Below are 19,471 nucleotides of genomic sequence, written 5' to 3'. Positions count from 1 at the left end.
CCGTATGTAGATTTCTATAAAAAAAAAATATACTTATTAGGAGGCTCACTAAGTGAAATGTTTCACGTCAGCTATCTGTCCAATCCCGTCGACAGTTACTAACAAAAAGTTGCTAAATAAAACATGTAGAATAACTTATTTGCATCCACCTGACAACTTTAAAGATCTTCATTCTAGTTAGTAGAAAGCACTACTGTATTAAACTAATAAATTCCTCTATGTTGTTCCTCGTTTTTTCCAACCGTGTGTGGCTAAAATAAGCTTGTTACAAACCAAGTAGCGCTTGTGCCTATAATATTAAGATCGATAAAGTCCTGTTCTCTGAGTCTCTCTCATTTATTTTGTTATTCCAGCATAAACTGTGGGCGTCATCTACAGTCAGTGATTAAGTTTACTCTTTCCACGAAAAATTCGAATGATAAAGATAAGGTACCTATTATGTATTGTTACCTCCGTATAAGCGTGAAAATTCTAAGTCTATGGTTGTCATGTGCTTGCTGGTTGGCTTGTCTTAGATTTTCATAATATGGAGTACTTATCCAAATTTGTAACCAGTGAATAGCAACTAAAAAGCATCCATCTTTCCGTCTCAGGCGTAAATATATATGTCTTTAAAAAGATAGTATATTTATTTACTGCTTCGAAACTATCGTCATCGTAAATTTAAGAGCCACGTTCTTGTCGGTGTGTTGGTATAGCATTCTTCTTGCTACTTTTTAGGGAAAAATAGGGCAGTAGTTTTGCTCTTGCCTTCCGCCCAAAACTCCAAACTTTGAAACCAATACCTTCTCAAAATTCCTGAAAACGTATGTTATACATACCAACCCACACGGGAGAAGATATAATATGAGCTTATCTAGTCCAAAAGGATTCAAAGGAATGCCAGTTTTCCCAGCTATTAGCTTTTAGTAGGAGATTGACGACTATTTGTAAGTTTTTTCTATAAGTAAACCAAATAACAGCTAAATTACTTGATGTGCAATTGCTTGCCAATATTTCTGTCAGGGTATGGCAGTCAAAAAGCTAGAATATAACAAGTAGGGCTTATTCGTCTCTACTCGTGGATTGCTTTGCAGGTAAACCAAATTGCAATCTAAATAAGTAGGTAATAGACATCAAATTGCTTGCCAATCTTTCTGTCAATGTGTATTAGTGAAAAAGCTACAACAAAACGAATATGGAGGTAAGTTTACCTCTTACCGTGCAATCTTTTGCCAGTGAAGCCTAATAACCTACTTGATGCATACATATTGTGACTTGTACAGTTGCTTGTCAATCTTCCTGTCAATGTGTATCAGTGAAAAAGCTAGTATATAACGAGTAGGGAGGCTGATTCGCGTCTACTCGCCTCGCAAGGTCAAGTGCGAGCGTCCGAGTCATTGCTCTTCGCGTGCGCACCGCATACTCGCGCCCGGCGCCCTCGCAGCTCAGTGTTATTATAGTGGCCGGTGTTCTGTGTAAGCGGTGAGTGCACCGACATATTATTTTCAATAATTATTTATTAATAATTTATTTTTTCAACTATTTTTTTTTTAATAAAAAATATTACTTTACTTATACGTAATTATGGGTTAAGTACTTAACTAAGTTATAAGGCTTAATAAAAAAATACTTATTAAATACCTAATTATTGATATGTGATTCAAATCAATGTGATTTATTTATTCCTTAGTGACTGAAAATGAATAATGCCAAAATTTTACATTTCAAGGTTGAAAACTATTTTTATGACAAAAGCTCACTCGTGTCTAAAAATAACTTTTTATTTTACTCAAAATATTAATTAACATAAACAGCCTATACATACGTCCCACTGCTGGGCACAGGCCTCCCCTCAATCAACCGGATGGGTTTGGAGCAATTTATTAATATAAAAATGTAAAAAACCAGCGTCGTGGTTCACGCCGCGACTTGTGCTGAGTGAGGCCCTTTTATCTCAGGACGTCCACCACCACCTTATGATCATTGTAATGAACATCCTTCTATGCTTTTTGTAATTGTTTTGTAAAAAAAATAAGTGATGTTATTGTCTTGTCTTTGTGTGTGGCGTCCTTTTATAATAAACAATTTCTATTCTATTCTATTTCTATTCTAAAATATTTATTTTCATTTTTTAGTAAACTCAGTTCCTTAAACCATCAGTTTTATATCTCATAGTAATACTGAAATCAGTCTTAAATAGAAAAAATATGATTTATAACAAACGTTCAAACTTTTAGCATATAATACAGAAAACAAGTTGAAATGACCCTTCAAATCTTTAGTTCCAGGTAATATAATAGAATAGAAATAGTTTATTATAAAAGGGCGCCACACACAAAAAACAGACAACAACATCATATCAAATTTCCACTAAAACAATTACAAAAAAGCAAGACGGATGTTTGTCGAAATGATCATAAGGTGGTGGTGGACGTCCTGAGATGAAAGGGCCTCACTCAGCACAAGTCGCGGCGTGAACCATCTGTACCGACAACGAATAATATAGGCGTAGTACTCGTATTATTCATTACTCTATGATTAGACTCCTAATACTTACTACGTAAGTTTAGTTTAAAGTTCCATGCCTATACATTGTAAAGGATGATAATCATAACATAAAGAGCCAGTATAAGTGCCACTGCTGGCCCATACCTCCCCTCAATCAACGGGGGTAACCGGAGAGATAATAAAAAAATCTTAAAATATTCCATAATGGTTTTCAACCCATTGAAAAAGGCTACGTATAGTCTAATGCTGTCTAAACTCTACAGTTACCGCCTTAACGTAGGCTGATACAATAAAATACAAAACACTTTACTGAAGATAAAAGACAATTCCAAAAAATAACAGAAATACCACGAACACATAAATAAATAAAACACAGAACAAGTATAAAAGTGTAATAGTTCTGCGGGGATAGCTAAGTAGTAAACGATTTCGAAAAGCAAGTGACAGTGATAAAAATGTATGACATAAGGTGACATGTCAATCCCATACATTATTTTTATGACTGTAACTGTCGTTTTTCGTAAACCCCCAACTTGGCTTACTCCTAAGGGCCTCAGCCAAGTTGCAAACGATTATAATAATCAACGGTAATAGTTACAGTGATAAAAATGTATGGGATTGAAGTAAGATGACATGTCAATGCCATACATTTTTATCACTGTGACTGACTTTGTGCTAATTGTTTGGCTTAGGCCCCTGGTCTATCTAAACAGTTCATCATATCGATCTTAGGATAGCTACACCAAAAACAGTTCTAATACTTGCTTAGGTACCTTTCTTATCCTCTCGTCTATCCTGGTAGACATTAATGGCGTGAGTCCACGTATGTCTGAGTATTTATGTGTATGGGCAGAAGTGTCTGTGATGTTTATTCTGTGTTTTAAAAGTACTCGCCATAGGTACAGCTATAAAACCAGTTTTACGATGCGCTCTGTCCAACATGTGAAGGAGAAAATTGCAATGTTTTTTTTCTCCTATGGCGTTATACATTTTTTATGGTTCTTCATAATGTTCTCGTTAAAACTCTTAATGTTTCAGGCGGTTTTATGCATCGTTATTATGATACAATTTAAATGAACGGTGCATAATATAAATTGTATAATTTCGGTGTTAGAATGACAGTCTCATAACCCGTCCCACTGCTTGGTGCAAGGTTTATTAACGTTATATGATATTTTAAACGCTACGCCACTTTTAAATGGTAGATAATATTGAAAACACATTAGGGGGTGAACCTAGGTGCAAACGATTATGGTAATCGACAGTGACAGTGATAAAAATGAGGTGACTTGTCATATTGTTTGCAAGTTGGCTGAGGCCCAAGGATTCTTCCGAAGGCCTCCACTTAATCAACCGGAGGGGGTATAGGGCATACTTCACCATACTGCTCATGTGTTGATTTTTATTTAGTTATATTCAGGACTTATATAATATCATGATTATCATTACTGACAGAGACAGCATCATCATCATCGGGCACATGGTCTTCTTCTCTTCTCTCGTGTGGATTATAATCAATCACCGACTTCAACAATTCCAGTCCATTGTTAGAAGCACAAAATGTCAGATGTAAATGTTTAATTAAATAGTTGTGTCGTACAATTCCGCAACCCATTCTGACCTAGTTTCGAATTTAGTTCAAAATTAGTTTACAAATTAACAAGGGTCTCCTGCGTTTAACATGCGTTTATAGCATTTAAACACAGGTTAAGATAAGTTTGGTTTCCCTCATTCAGAGCTTACCTCATTCAGAGCTTATCGCTATCGACCCACTACGGTCGATTAATTCTTTCAAATATTTTTCCTCTCAGACGACCCCCTGAGTTGAGGTTCGCGACAACTAGGCACCCTCAGGCCTGTTGTGTCAAATGTTGTACCATGTGAGAGCCCTCAGCGCTCTCCATTTGTTCCGCCAAGTAGTTAATGCCATCCGCGGCAAATCTCACGTCAAAAAAATGCCTAGATTGTAACTAAGTCGTTACTTGTTTTTTCTAAGACTCAGGGATCAAACCCAATACTAATAAAACAACTTTTCTACCACTATACTTACTGGCAACTTAAAAACATAAGTTCATCGCCCCTTTAATTTGAAACTACATAGAAATATGTGAAGTGTGATTGTTAACTGTTTATGTTAGCTGAAGAATATTCAAGTTCATTACGAGTATACAACCAGTGTGTCAACTAACAAACGGTTTGCCATAATATTATATGGCTTGACTTTATACCCATGACAGCCGTACTGAAGAAGTATAGTTAGCACAAGCGTGGAAAGTATTTAGCACTAGTAAATGTATTGCGAATATAAATATTCAACATAGGAGTGTAAACATAATCTACTATGCCCTATAGCGGATGCAGACGGACCCGGTGCAGATAAACCCGAAATTTAAAAGTTCGTGTAATAAATAATTATTATAATATTGGGTATTATATTAGCATGAGCTAATATAATACATTAGATAACGGTAATAATGACGGACTTTCCTCAAAAACAATATAGATGGCGCTGTACAGATTTTTCTTCGTTTAACCTTCTAATTTCATGGATAACAAACATATGCATCTTTTATCTTCGTTTTTGGGTATAAATGATGACCCTCTGTATTACATCTAGGCGCAATAACATCTTTTACCCCATATTATTCTGATCAAAATAAAGAGAATAGGTAGCATAATTATATACATAACGTGATAAAGTATCAAGCAAAAAAATGATTCTGCCATTCTATTCTGGAAAAATGATGTATTTAATGATGCAAAGTAATGATAAAATATTTATAATGTTTTTGGTGAACGTAGCTTGGAAAGCGCTCATTAAAAGTGGAAGACGTTTATAAGAACCTGTCACTCTGTTCATATATATTTGCTGCTCTACCTTAACATTTCGTTTCATATTATCACCACTCACGCACTCACGTCTCATCTTAATAAAACTTTTTACAATATTTTTTATCGAAAGAATCTGTTCTGAATGTTTACTTTTCCATTCTCGACTCGACGACATCTCGCTTCTCGTCGTCCGGTCCATGATCTTTTTTTAAAACGTATTTTTCATCGAATTCCCAATTGTAGTGTCGCATAATGACAGTTTTTACCGAAGTTTTTACCACTAGCACGAATTGATTGAGAAAATAGATTACTTCAGTGCGGAGGTAAACATTATTTCGAACTTGTAAAGGAGTTGGATGGCTCAAATAAGTTGTCTCACGATTCTACTTTTATCATGTAGATTGTGAAGTGGATTACCAATCTCATCAACCCTGGTGTCAGGGTTATTAGTGAGCCGCCAAAGGCCCCTGACATGGCTCATGTAACAACTGCTTACAACATCAGTACTAAATAATTACCGGGACCAGCGGATTAACGCACCTTCCGATGCACAGATCATCTTACTTTCGGTCAATCAAGTGATCAGCCTGTAATTTCCTAACCAAATTAAATTATCATCATTAATTTGAGAGAGCTTTTTGCCGCAGATGGCATTAACTACTTGGCCGGACAAATGGGGAGCGCTGAAGGCTCTCACCCGGTAATTTGAGAGAGCCACACTCTTGTCGGTGTAGCATTCTTCATTCTTGTCTATCAAAGGCCAACTTTTTGACTTCCTTATAAGACACATTCGCCTTCTATTTAGCCTGTTCCATGTAAGCTTCTTGGTCTTCCCCTTCCTCTCTTTCCTTTGATCTTCCTTTCTATATTTTTAATAAATTCGTCATGTCTTATTAAGCGTCTAATCATCTTGCCTCTTCTGTCCTCAATAACTCTCAATATTTGTCCTTTTCTTCTTCATTGGTATTCAAATACATAGGTAAATAATTTACATTGTATATTTTTATCAGATACCCTTATATGTCTGGACAAATCTAGATTTTTCAAGACAAGTCTTGCAAGTCAGTGCTCCTACCATAGCATACCACACGTATACCTACTTAGCTACAACTACCTATAATCTATCTTTAGAAGTGATCGCCTTTTAATTGCGGCTAAGTTAATTAGTGAAGCTTCTATTTTGAGTACTCCTAGGTGGGTGTGTGAGTTATGTGTGTGTGAAGGCAGTATAATGAACTCACGCCTTTAAAGTAAGATTTATTGTATTTTTTTACTTGTCTTAATTTACACGATTGGCTCGACCATTATAGACGGCGATATAGCTCACCACCTATCACGTTGCTGTAACAGAAAGGCACTTTTATCTTTTACATTCATAAGGAACATAATGGTGCTAATTCCTGTAAATACCATCTAATTTTATTTTAAGTTATATCTGTCATTTTCTTATCCGCCGAAAAGGAAAGGGACGGGTAATCGACAAGCATAAAATTTATGGAACACACGTCAATTTTAAGCACAAATCTAAACCAACCGTCTAAAAATTTTACATCCGTCAATAACCCGACATAGTAAGTAGACAGCAGGTCAAACGGATTGCATACCAGCAACGTACCTTTTGATTCGCCCGGGTTATTCATTCATTTACTCATTCTTCCTAAAATTAAGAGCTGTGAATCATCCGTCCCTTTCATTTTCGACGGATATGAAAATGACGGATATAACTTAAAATAAAATTAGGCGGTGTCTGCAGGAATCGGGGCCAATGCCAAGACGCAGTATTCCATGGGGTTTTCATAAAAATGGGTTGTTGTGTGTGTGTTTATGTTTAGTCTCTCCCTTTATTTAAGAGCTGCGCTCTTATCGGTGGAGTAATCACCATTCCTTTCTTCTTCCCGCCAAATTCTTCACCTCCTGATACGACACGACCTGCACCTTTTCTTTTTGTGTGTATACAGAAAATTAAGTTTTTTTTTTTTGATGGCGAAAAGTTATAATTATTTATTTATTTATTACACATAGCCATTACAGGTACATGCCAATTGCTACATAATATGTAAACAATATACTTACTTCTATAATAAACTTAGAAATCTGTGTACCACAAATATATAACATAATAAAAACAATTTCTTTTCTTTAACAATAACTTAGATATCTAATAGTGACTTCTGTGAATTTCGTGAACGAGCAATGATATAAGTCAATCTGCTTTGATACACCATTAAGTATTTTGAGTTATAGCTTTCGTTACTAAAAATAGATAGAATATGATGAATGATATAGTACAAGTATGGCATAGCTGATCAGCCCACTGTCCATATAGTCTAGATCGTGTACAAAATAACACAAATTCTCTATCTGTTTTAAAACATGGAATAAGCAGCTAAACGCCTATGATTTTTTAATAATAATAATAATAATAAAGTTTATTTAGGTAAAATCTCCTCGCTATGTGTCCTGCCCACTGCCACTTCAGCTTTGCAATTCTCCGAGCTATGTCGGTGGCTTTAGTTCTCCTGCGGATCTCCTCATTTCTGATTCGATCCAGCAGGGAAATACCGAGCATAGCTCTCTCCATTGCCCGCTGAGCGACACCGAGCCTCCTCACGAGACCCATAGTAAGCGGCCACGTCTCACTGCCGTAGGTCATCACTGGCAACACGCACTGGTCAAAGACTTTCGTCTTGAGACACTGAGGTATTCTGGACGAGAAGATATTCCGCAGCTTCCCGAACGCTGCCCATCCGAGTTGGATCCGACGAGAGATCTCTTTCTCGAAGTTGGACTTACCTAACTGGATTATTTGTCCTAGGTAAATGTACTGGTCTACAACTTCGAGTGTAACGTTCCCAACCTGAACTGGAGTGGGTGCGACATGGTCGTTGGACATAAACCGACCGATGGCCGATGGGGCGGAAAGGTTCTGGAGTGGCGACCACGTGTCGGACGACGCTCAGTGGGTAGGCCCGCTACAAGGTGGACCGACGATCTGGTGAAGGTCGCGGGAAGCCGCTGGATGCGGGCAGCGCAGGACCGATCGTCGTGGAGATCCTTGGGGGAGGCCTATGCCCAGCAGTGGGCGTCATACGGCTGATGATGATGAGGTAAAATCTACGACACACAAAAAAAAAGAAAAAAAAATAAATTGTGTACCCCCCTCAGCCCTTAGCGATCCCCATTTATTGTCCAGCCAAGCAGTTAATAACAATAAGTATGTCGAATAAATATTTTTTCTTTCTTTCTTTCTCTCTTTCTCAAGTCAAGATAAACACACATAAAAAAGGAAGGCGACTGTAGATGAAGAAAATACGTAGCTCACAGATTCGTAGTGTATGTTCTAAGGACATTCACACATAGTAAATTGGCCATAGCACGTATCTATATTTTACTTCCAGACGTTATATAAAACATGCCACGGTCTACAAGCATAAATGCCGCGACAACAAGAAATACTACTGCAGAGTTATAGAACCTCCTCTGCACTCCGTAAAGTATTTAAATGACGCACGTAGGGCTGTCGAATATATTAAAGTTTATTTTTTATTGTCTACAATAAAATATTATTCATAAACTGAACGTGCAAAGGCATGAGAATTAAATACAATACATATTCAGTCGTTTGGAGACAGTAAAAGATTTTATTAATGGAGAATAAATAGTAAATCTATTATTTTACGGTTTATACATAGGCTTTATTATTTTTAAGCTTTTTCACGGTTAGTCACTAAACTTCATGGTTCTTCACGTTGAGAATCCTTTTTTCGTACACTTTCAAGCTGCTGCATGTTAGGTACAATTATTGGATGACACCTATGTATAAATATAGGCTTATTGGAGCAATGTGACGAAAAGTGCTTACTTAGTTTAGGTTAGTGTTCTGTCGTATCATATTTTATTATGTAAATGTAAAATTATTTCCTGTTTTTTAGTTTCTGAGTGTTTTTGTAATGAGTTTTTTGTGTTTGTTATGTAGTTCATGTTGTTTTTTGAATGCGAGCTTTTTATTTAAAAAGCGTTCATTTATTTTCATTTTTATGCAATTTTTAGTTGTATTTCTCGTTTTGTATGTTGGTAACCCTAACAGCCAACCTGACAAACAGCAACTCAGCATAGCGGGCGCGAGATAGCCGGAAGCACATAATTGCTTATGCCATTTTTTCTTCACATCTAATTAACTTCTAATCCGATAGATGTTTAGTTCTTCAAAAATACCGTTAGAGAAGCAAAAACTGCCCACTACTTGTCCGCCTTCGACAATTTCAACATGTCGATTGATAATTGAGATTATGCCACATGATACGGTGTTCCGTTGCGTCGTCGGAACTCCGTTATGAGTGCCACGACGTCGCAACGCATCCTGTAAGCGCGTCGTAGTAATTTCTAAGTCACAACAGAAAGGCAACCACCATAGGCATCTCTCTAAATAGTATGAAAGTAAGATGATTCCATACTTTGAAAGGTACATTAAACCGTTAGTCCCATTACTATTTTTTTACCTACTTAAGTTAACACGGCGGTCGTTACACGAGTTATGCCAGGGACCCATAGCCATAGCAACAACAACAACAACCCACACGATAAACGAAGAGATCCGTCTAAATGTAGGTGCGGTTTTCTTCTCTCGTGTAGGTTGTGAGAGAATGACCAGCCTCATCAAACTTGGCTCCTAACATGGCTTATAGGTTTGGTGATACTTTAAAAAGGATCACATGAGTAAGGGAAAGGACGCAAATATTAATGTTATCGAAGACAGAAGAGGCAAGATGACTGAATACATAATAAGACACGCTGAATTTATTAAAACACATAAAAGGGAAGATAGAAAGAGAGGAAGAGGAAGACTAAGAAAACCCACATATAACAAATTAAAGAGAAGGCGAACGACGCGAAGTATATTTTAAAGTAATTCAAAGAATTGGCCTTTGATAGACAAGAATGGAGACTACATCGACAAGAATGTGGCTCTTAAATTGATGATGATGAATACTTTTATTCAAAGTCAAATTCAAATTCAAAAATATCTCCATTCAGTAGGTAGGTAACACACTTTGAATTGTAATTTCTTACATAACGAACGTCTTATTCACCTAAAACTACTGCAGCTTCTCACAACCTGCATAGCCGGGAAAAGAAGTTTCAAGAAAAACCTCAGCACTGGGCCTTAGACGTTCTTTAAAAAAAACACGTAGTAGGTTTAGTTAATTCATGGTAAATACGGTTCGTTTCGTACCAAGAATTGCAAGTAAGTACTGTTTTAATTCCACGCAAGTATGTACCTTTTTTGACGTGACTTATTGTAGATTTGCCGCAGATGGCATTAACTACTTGGCCGGAGCAAGTATGTACCATTATCGTAAAGGAAATACACTCGAGAATTGGAATAAAAACGACAAAGTCAGTCAATCAGTGTAAATTGTTGACGGTTTAAACTTGTTTATGTCTTCAGTTGTAAAGGGCGTAATTCCTTCTGAGCCGGACACCACATATTAAACCCCCTTTATATTAAAACCCCTTTTTACATAAAGTATAGACGGGGGTCTATAATGGTCGAGATCAATGTGTTGGTCCCGGGTTCGAATCCCGGTGGGGACATATCACAAAAATCACTTTGTGATCCCTAGTTTAATTAGGACATTACAGGCTAATCACCTGATTGTCCAAAAAGTAAGATGATCCGTGCTTCGGAAGGCACGTTAAGCCGTTGGTCCCGGTTACTACTTACTGATGTAAGTAAGTAGTCGTTACATGAGCCACGTCAGGGGCCTTTGGCGGCTCAATAGTAACCCTGACACCAGGGTTGATGAGGTTGGTACTCCACCTCACAACCCACACGATAGAAGAACTGTGTTGGTGTCCACCAATAGAGACCCCGCCGGCCCGTCGGTTGACGAGTTCCCTCAATCATCGCTTATCGCTATCGACTCACTAGGGTCGATTAATTCTTTCAAATATTTTTCCTCTCAGACGACACTCTGAGCCGAGGTTCGCGCCCAACTCGGCACCCTCAGGCCTGTTGACTTAAACGTTGTACCGGGTGAGAGCCTTCAGCGCTCCCCAGTTGTACGGCCAAGTAGTTAATGTCATCTACGGGAAATCTACAATAATTAAGTCACGTGAAAAAAAAACTGTGTTAGTGGAATTATTTATGTGTTATTTTTATGTCCACCCATTTTTGGAGTTGTTACAGTTTTGGTTGTGCGATATGCAATTTCTTATAACGTTATTGTTTACTTATAACCCGTCAGCCCGTAAAAATATAAACTATTCGACGTCTGAAGTACTCACAGTAAGTATATCACTTTTCTTCAACTATCCAGCCACACCTGAGCCTTTTCATCCCGCGTCAACTTAACAAAACCTAAAAAACGCCAATAAGCTCAGGTATCTTACTAAACTGGTTATTATTTCATACTTCTTATAAGAGCTGCCGTAATTTCAACTTCATCTCCAGTAATGTGCCGTTCCCGGAAATTTTCCCAAAGTGGGAATATTCTTGATGTAAAACCTCTTCAATAGTACGGACACTAGCTGCTTTTCTTTTTCAAATTGTTATTTCTTGTACTCTGATTTTATCTGCCTAAAGATTAGATAATAAATCTTTTTTTTTCATAAGTTTTGCGCCTTTTACTGCCCGGAATTTTCCCAAAGTGGGAACAATCGCCAACGGCAACATCACTGCTCACAGACCAAGAATGAAATCAGAAGTCAGAATCATTTATTCAACGTAATTATCATGGATAAACTTGTTGATTGGAGCAGCGTGGTGGAGTATGCTCCATACCCCCTCCGGTTGATTGAGGAGGCCTGTGCCCAGCAGTGGGACGTATATAGGCCGTTTATGTATTTATGTATGTATGTATGAAAACTTGTTGAACGTCAATGTACAATTTTTGAATTTACGTCATTTCGCAAGGTGTTATGGCTGCAGATATAAACCGTTAAATGCGTTCGAGTCACACAAACCGACTATCAAACGAATGGCTTCCGTTTCATTCATACGTATTACCAGTTAATTTCCATAAACGTGAAACAAACGGTCGTCAGAAAGTCCCACAGAGGAACATTTTGGTTACAGCCAACAATGTAAGTAACGGGTAATGCAATTTGTTTGATCCCGTTCCCAAAGATAACAGACCGTAGGCGATCTTATTGCAGATAAAGGTGGCATTCTGTACGCCATCATCATCATCAGCCCATTAACGTCCCCACTGCTGGGGCACGGGCCTTCCCTATGGATGAATAGGGAGATCGGGCCTTAAACCATCACGCGGGCCCAGTGCGGATTGATGGTTATTAACGACTGCTAATGCAGCCGGGACCAACAGCTCAACGTGCCTTCCGAAGCACGGAGGAGCTCGAGATGAAAACTTTTTTTTGGTCACCCATCCTATGACCGGCCTTTGCGACAGTTGCTTAACCTCAACAATCGCAGACCGAGCGCGTTAACCGCTGCGCCACCGAGCTCCTCTATACGCCATATGTACTAAGTAGTTACTCCAAGGGTTCAGCATAAAAATATGTTGATGTCTCTGATGCTCACGGCCAGTGATGTGAATTCCCGGGAATTTTCACAGAGTGGGATTTTTCCGGTGTAAAAACTCTCAAAAAGCAAGGACCCTGACTGCTTTCCTTTTTTAAATTGTTCTTTCTTTTACTCTGGTCTTATCTGCCTAAATGTTAGGTACTTAATAATGTTTGTATTGTTACTGTGGCGTCCTCTAGTAATAAATACTTTCTTTCTTCTTTCTTTCTATAATAAATCTATCTCTTTTTACATAACTTTTGCGTCTGTTTACTGCCGGGACATTCCCAAAATGGGAACATTCCTGAAACGGCACGGTGAGTTTCTTCCTTACCATACCCTGGTCTGCAGTTTCCAGATGGAACGAGACCTGAAGGCTGACCCGTCGCTCAAGGAGTTCCTTGAGTACCTGGAACGACGAGCCATGGCTCGCGACTTATATTCCCAATTTGACTAGTCAGGGGGAAGGGAGAGGGGAGAGGGTTGAAGTAAGGAGATACTTTCCAGACCACGTTCCCCAAAAAAGTATATAGATGGCGCTGTAGTACTTCAACGTGATAATCACCTATTCTCTCATTGTTCTGGTACATAATTATTAAAAAAAAATGTAATGGCTGAGGCATATATAAAAAAAAATGTCTTTTTTGGATCACATTTGTATAGATGTATTACATTATAGAGAGTATGTATTACATTATTATTAATTGACATAAGCATCACGATAAAGCCAAGACTGCTTAGCGATGCTACGCAAATTCCTGAACTTATTTTATTTTAATACCTATGTTAATTATGTATGTAAACATATAAAAAAAAATGTTTATTACTCTCACCACAAAAATGTACAACTTCATGCTGTCTTAGCTTAGAACTTACAATTTTTGTGGGAGCTGGTTCCTGTGAAAGGCTTTACGCCTGTGCTACCAGTAACCAGGCCCCACGCCTTGCATATAAATAACGACTCTAAGATTACAAAAATAAACAAACTATGGTGAAAATTGAGAGAAAAAATAATAAAAATAAAGAAAAAACGGTTGAACCAGTTTTAGTTAAACTAAAATTAAATTAAATCTAAAACTTAAACATGAGCATATGATGATGTTATCATAATATTATGTGCATAATAATATGTCTAGAAAGCTATACTATCTTCTTCTTCCTTTTTCTAATCCTTTTATCCCCTGTAAGGATGTAGGGCTCGAATAACAGAGTTCCACTCCTTGAGATCTTTGGCAGCCTGTGTAGCTTGCTCCCATGACATGCCGAGAGTTTTCAACTCTCGGTCAACCGAGCGTCGCCAGGTCTCTTCGGGTCGCCAGGTTTCTTCGGGTCGCCAGGTCTCTTCGGGTCGCCAGGTCTCTTCGGGTCGCCAGGTCTCTTCGGGTCGCTATCTTTTGCGTTTTCCACGCGCACAGGTCAGAGCTCTTCGGGACGGGTGTTCCACAGGTCTTTTAAGGACATGACCAATCCACCGCCATTTCCATGTGCGGATATCAGCCTCAACAGTATTTTGCCCAATCTCCACAGTTATGTTTGTAATAGAAAGCTGTAGTATTGTCACTGGCATTGTTATATACATCTAACGGCCCCATGAAACTTTTACCATACGGGAAATGTTGCCATAAAATAAAACCTGATGTTCAGTGTTAGCAGCCTCACTGCCATTTACTGTTACGTTTATTGATATTTTGTTCTGAGTTATTTTAAGTAGGTACTCGTTTCGTTGTCTTCGAGTGTGTAGCTTAACAATTTATTTATCCATTGTTCAATATTACAGTTGTTCTAAAGTTGTAGAAGATTTAGAGGCTTGTTTCCTGCAGCATTAACTCACAGACTAGCACAGCCCGGTCACTCCATACAAAAATGTTTGTTATTACCGGGCGTGCGAACGAGCCAGACAGTTCGCGCGCGCTCTTTTACTCCTTAACGGCTTAAATTGGCCCGCATTCAAAGGTAAAAAGCTCGCTCCAAGCTCGTATCGGTACGGAACGGAGAGTCTCTTTCTTACGTAGTGTGGGGTTTGGGTTTGCTCAATTAAACAGTCAAGTACGGTTCAAACACTTCTTTTATTTTTCTCCAAATCCAGCAATTTACTTGTTAATGTTTTTTTAACGTTGGGATATGCGTTACGCATACCACGTTCCCGGGGGGGGGGGGGGGGGGACGTGGTTATGTGGGACTCCCCGGGAGTCGCCACCCGGTATACCCACTAAAACCCAACGGTGTTCCTCCTTGCCGCCCAGTACGCTGTTGCTCGAACTCGTGACTTCGCCTCATCACAAGCCTACGGCATTCTGGGCGCTGTGCTGCCAAACCCTCCCATTGTGAAGGCTCAATGTTGCATCTTCTCATATGCCGCTTCTGAACATCTTTATATACCGGGGATTTGTTACGTATGTAAGTATGTCAGTATTTTAAAAAAGCCAAGCAATCACAAAATCTACTCCATTTTTCTTGCGGTCTACTTATGAAGAACAAGTAACGCGGCATTTTTAACAAAAACCAGGCACCAGTCAAACTGCCTACTACCACAGGTAACAGTAATACGTTTTTGTATGTATGTGTATGACTGTATGTATGTATGATACAGTTAACAACCGACCTGTGAAAGGCAATGCTGACTTGCTAATACAGATAATGCAATTAAACTAAATTTTATTCGTTATCTAATTGGATATGAAAGTAATCGTTTTGTATTGATAAATTGAGGTTCGAATCGTTTTGGATGTAGTTCAGATTAGCTTAAATTGAAACGGTATTTACGATTTTTAATCGCTTTTGAACGGTATTCTTCAGTATTCAAAATTGAAAAGTGATATAAAAAGATCCTCTATCTTTAATGAGTTCATTCAACAGTCTCCCTCCAACATGCGCTACCAATAAACTGAGGATTACAAAAATGTCACAATTTATAATAATATACAGTTTAATGATACATTTAAAATTCGAAGGCCCCGATTCCTGCAGATACCTCCTAATTTTATTTTAAATTATACCTGTCATTTTATATGTCGAGAAGGAAAAGGACGGATGATTGACAATCGTCACTTTTTAAAATGAATGTATAACCCGATAAATAAAATAGGCACGCTGTTAACTTAATTCTGTCGGGTAATAACCCAATAGGCCAATGTAAAATTTTAAAATTGACGTGTGTTGTATAATCTTTTCAGCGGATAAGAAAATGACAGATATAACTTAAAATAAAATTAGATGATGTGTACCGGAATCAGCACCAATATGCCCGTAATCCCAATTGGGGTAGTCAGAAGTACATTCATCGCAAAATTAACTATGTACCCACATCACCTGAGCTTTCTGTTAGACCAACGTGATAGGTCGTGAGCTGTATCGCTAAAAAATAATGACTAAACAAATACCAAGGGCAACAAATAAAAAAGCCACATCGAACCAACTCATCTAAAAAAGCATTGCAATTTGATAATAAGTAAGTGCGCAATGCAATCAAAATGTCAAATATCAATATTGCTGTTTCAGGTGAATTGCTTTGATGTGGAGTTTTTAACCCCCCTGATCCCTATCAGTCTTCAAAACACTTCCCATATTATATTTGCCTTGGTAACCTTGCCCTTTGTTCTTTATGCATGACAAAGGCTATCTCTAGACGCAGCCTGTGACATAAATACACCTGAAGGCAACATACACCCTTCCCTCTACTTTCCTGCATAGAATAGGCAGGTGCAAGTACAAAAATAACATCTCAGTAAAGTATTAAAAGCGGCGTAATACATATTTCTTTTGACAGTTTATTACAATTAATTTGAAGCCTACGGTGGGAGGGTTAATTCAGCTCTATAAAAGTAACTGAGCACCAGTGACGGACTCAGGGTCGGAATATGAGGACCCACACTCGTTCTGTTTAAGACGACATATGCTCACGACTCCGTGGTCTAGTGGTTAGAGCGTTAGGCTCACGATCTGGAGGTCCGGGTTCGATTCCCGATGGGGACATTGTCGAAATCACTTTGTGAGACTGTCCTTTGTTTGGTAAGGACTTTTCAGGCTTGAATCACCTGATTGTCCGAAAAAGTAAGATGATTCCGTGCTTCGGAGGGCACGTTAAGCCGTTGGTCCCGGCTATTAGCCGTAAAAAACACCTCCACCAACCCGCAGTGGAGCAGCGTGGTGGAGTATGCTCCATACCCCCTCCGGTTGATTGAGGGGAGGCCTGTGCCCAGCAGTGGGACGTATATAGGCAGTTTATGATGATGCTCACGACTGAACTAAGTGCCTATTGAAATGTAAATACCTCATTATTCATTTACTGTGTCAGCAACACTAATTGACTTATGTAAAAACTACTTTATAAGTATTGTGTTGTCTATGTCTCTCTTCTATTTGAGCCTTGATTAAACGTGTCACGTTCCAATGAACACTTTTATTTTCTATATGAAATATAATCCAGTAAATCCAATTCCCACTGCAACACGAAGATTTGCTGAACAGTGCCTACACCTCACCGAGCTTTCTTTTAGATCAACGTGATAATTGGTGAGCCGTGTCGCCGTCTACATAATGGTCTGTTTAAGATGGTTAATTAATAAATAGACTTCTGAAATATCCTCCTATCACTTGAATTCCTTACGACTCAACAGCTTTGCCTCATCAACAGCGAAGAAGATCATCATGGTCAATTCATTTAAGTATAGAAACCTTTACTTGACTACTGCCATTGTAGTACGGTCACGAGCATTAATATGTATACACTTTGGTACCATGACACATTAACTTTTTTGACAAATTGAATTGTAAGTCTCACTAAATGTCAAATATGTTAGTGCGACAGAGTCCTAAAGTGGGTACATTATATTGCTCATGACTGTACCACGATCCATTTACCGATGTGGAAAAGTCTTGTTTCCTATAAAATTCTAAAATAGGACTCATATTATCGATAACATAAGTATCTTTTTCATGTCCTCGTCTTAATCGACACGACGGAACCGTGAAAAAAATGCACAAAATGTGTTCAAACTCAAGTTCAATAAGAAAAATTCGCACCCGGGACTTCTGGTTTGTTCGACAGTGTCTACTGTGTCTAGCTATTCCACAACACAGAGATCGTCAAACTACACAAATTATGAGGCCACACAGAAGCTGCTAGAACCGGCCCTGGCCGCCCATCATGTCAAACAAAGAGGTAATTAATAAACTGAATACACCAAGACTAAAGGTATGTTATTACCAGTAATTCCGACGATGTTCATATAATTAATCTTCTCGGATGAATAGTGAATTAGTAAGTCAACTTAAAACAACTGTAAAAGTAATCACGCCGTTAAAAGATTATTTTCGCTATACTGAACTTTTAAAATGGTCGAGTTGTTTATTTTTAAATTATATGAATGGGCTGCTATAAAACAATGAGCGGCGGACTTTAATGCTAAATTATTAGTTTTACAACTTGAAGGATGTCATTTCACCTTCAATTGGAAGGGAATTGTAATACATATATTAAACTCAGTAAAACGGCATTTGCATTTTTTATCAATCATAATAATATTTTGACATGACATAAGACCATAAGTAAAACATAGATATACCACAGGTCTCTCCCCTAAATCTTATAGTTAGCTACTATTCGTTGGTTGGTTGGTTGTTACTGAGGTCTGCAGCATCTGGTCAACGTGTCTCTTGCAGGTCTCTCCGTCGTCCGTTCTCACCAGATAGTGCACCGGCCCCAGTACTGTCACAACCTCGCCAAATTTCCATCTCTGGGACAGGTCCGTATAGTTTCGGACCTGTTCAGTAAAACGGCATTTGCATTTTTTATCAATCATAATATTTAGACATGACATAAGACCATAAGTAAAACATAGATATACCACAGGAATTAAGGCGGGGTAACCCATCAACTTCTTAAAACCAAAATACAGAAAGCCACAATTGAAAAAAAATACAGAAGCAGAAACCTGTGTTCGCTCTATCAAGCATATTATTGTGTCACAGAAATAAAATCAAAGCCTAGTAAAACCACGTAACACCCATTTCTCATACTGTGTTTTAATTTTGACGTAGTATTTTGTGCTATTATCCCTTAACATAACTTATCAGAAGAGAAAATACAGCCTGTACAATTCGGTACGCTATAATATCCCACAGCTGGCCACAGGCCTCTCCTCAATCAAAATACTGTCACCAAATAAAAAAAAACAAAGAGTAAAATGGTGCTAATTCCTGTACACACCATCTAATTTTATTTTATTTTACTTGGCATTTTCATATCCACTGAAAAAGAAAGGGAAAGAAAGGGGCAGGGAAAAAGCTTTCTTTTAACAGGAATTGGACAGGTAATCGACAGACATAAAATTTGTGGAACATGCGTAAATTTTAGGCAGAAATATATTTTTTTTTTCTCCTAACTGGCTTTTGTCAACAGGGACAATTCTGCCAGCGTCAGGGTTGGGAAATACACTTTTTCAGTGTACAGGAGCTCTAGAAGTTTAGGCCAAATGATCGGTTGCGTAACCTAGGAACAAACAGACAAAAAAAAGACAGAAATCTACAACTCTCTAAAAATTTTACATCGGCAGAATTAAGTTGACAGCACATGTCAAACGTGTTGCATACCAGCGAGGTACTTATTTGATTCGCCCGGGTTAT

General features: G+C 38.2%; 1 protein-coding gene across 1 annotated transcript in view; it reads left to right on the top strand.

The window, feature by feature from the left end:
- Positions 1-1,362: 1,362 nt before the first annotated feature.
- Positions 1,363-19,471, top strand: part of LOC126382124 (uncharacterized) — a 32,052-nt gene continuing 13,943 nt past the window's right edge. Inside the window, exon 1 of the mRNA XM_050031877.1 lies at positions 1,363-1,464. The gene's annotated coding sequence lies outside the window, so the exon portion shown is untranslated. The remainder of the gene's footprint in view (positions 1,465-19,471) is intronic.

The sequence above is a fragment of the Pectinophora gossypiella genome, chromosome 3, assembly GCF_024362695.1.
Source record: "Pectinophora gossypiella chromosome 3, ilPecGoss1.1, whole genome shotgun sequence".
Lineage (NCBI taxonomy): Eukaryota > Metazoa > Arthropoda > Insecta > Lepidoptera > Gelechiidae > Pectinophora > Pectinophora gossypiella.
This window is presented reverse-complemented; position numbering and strand designations above follow the sequence as displayed.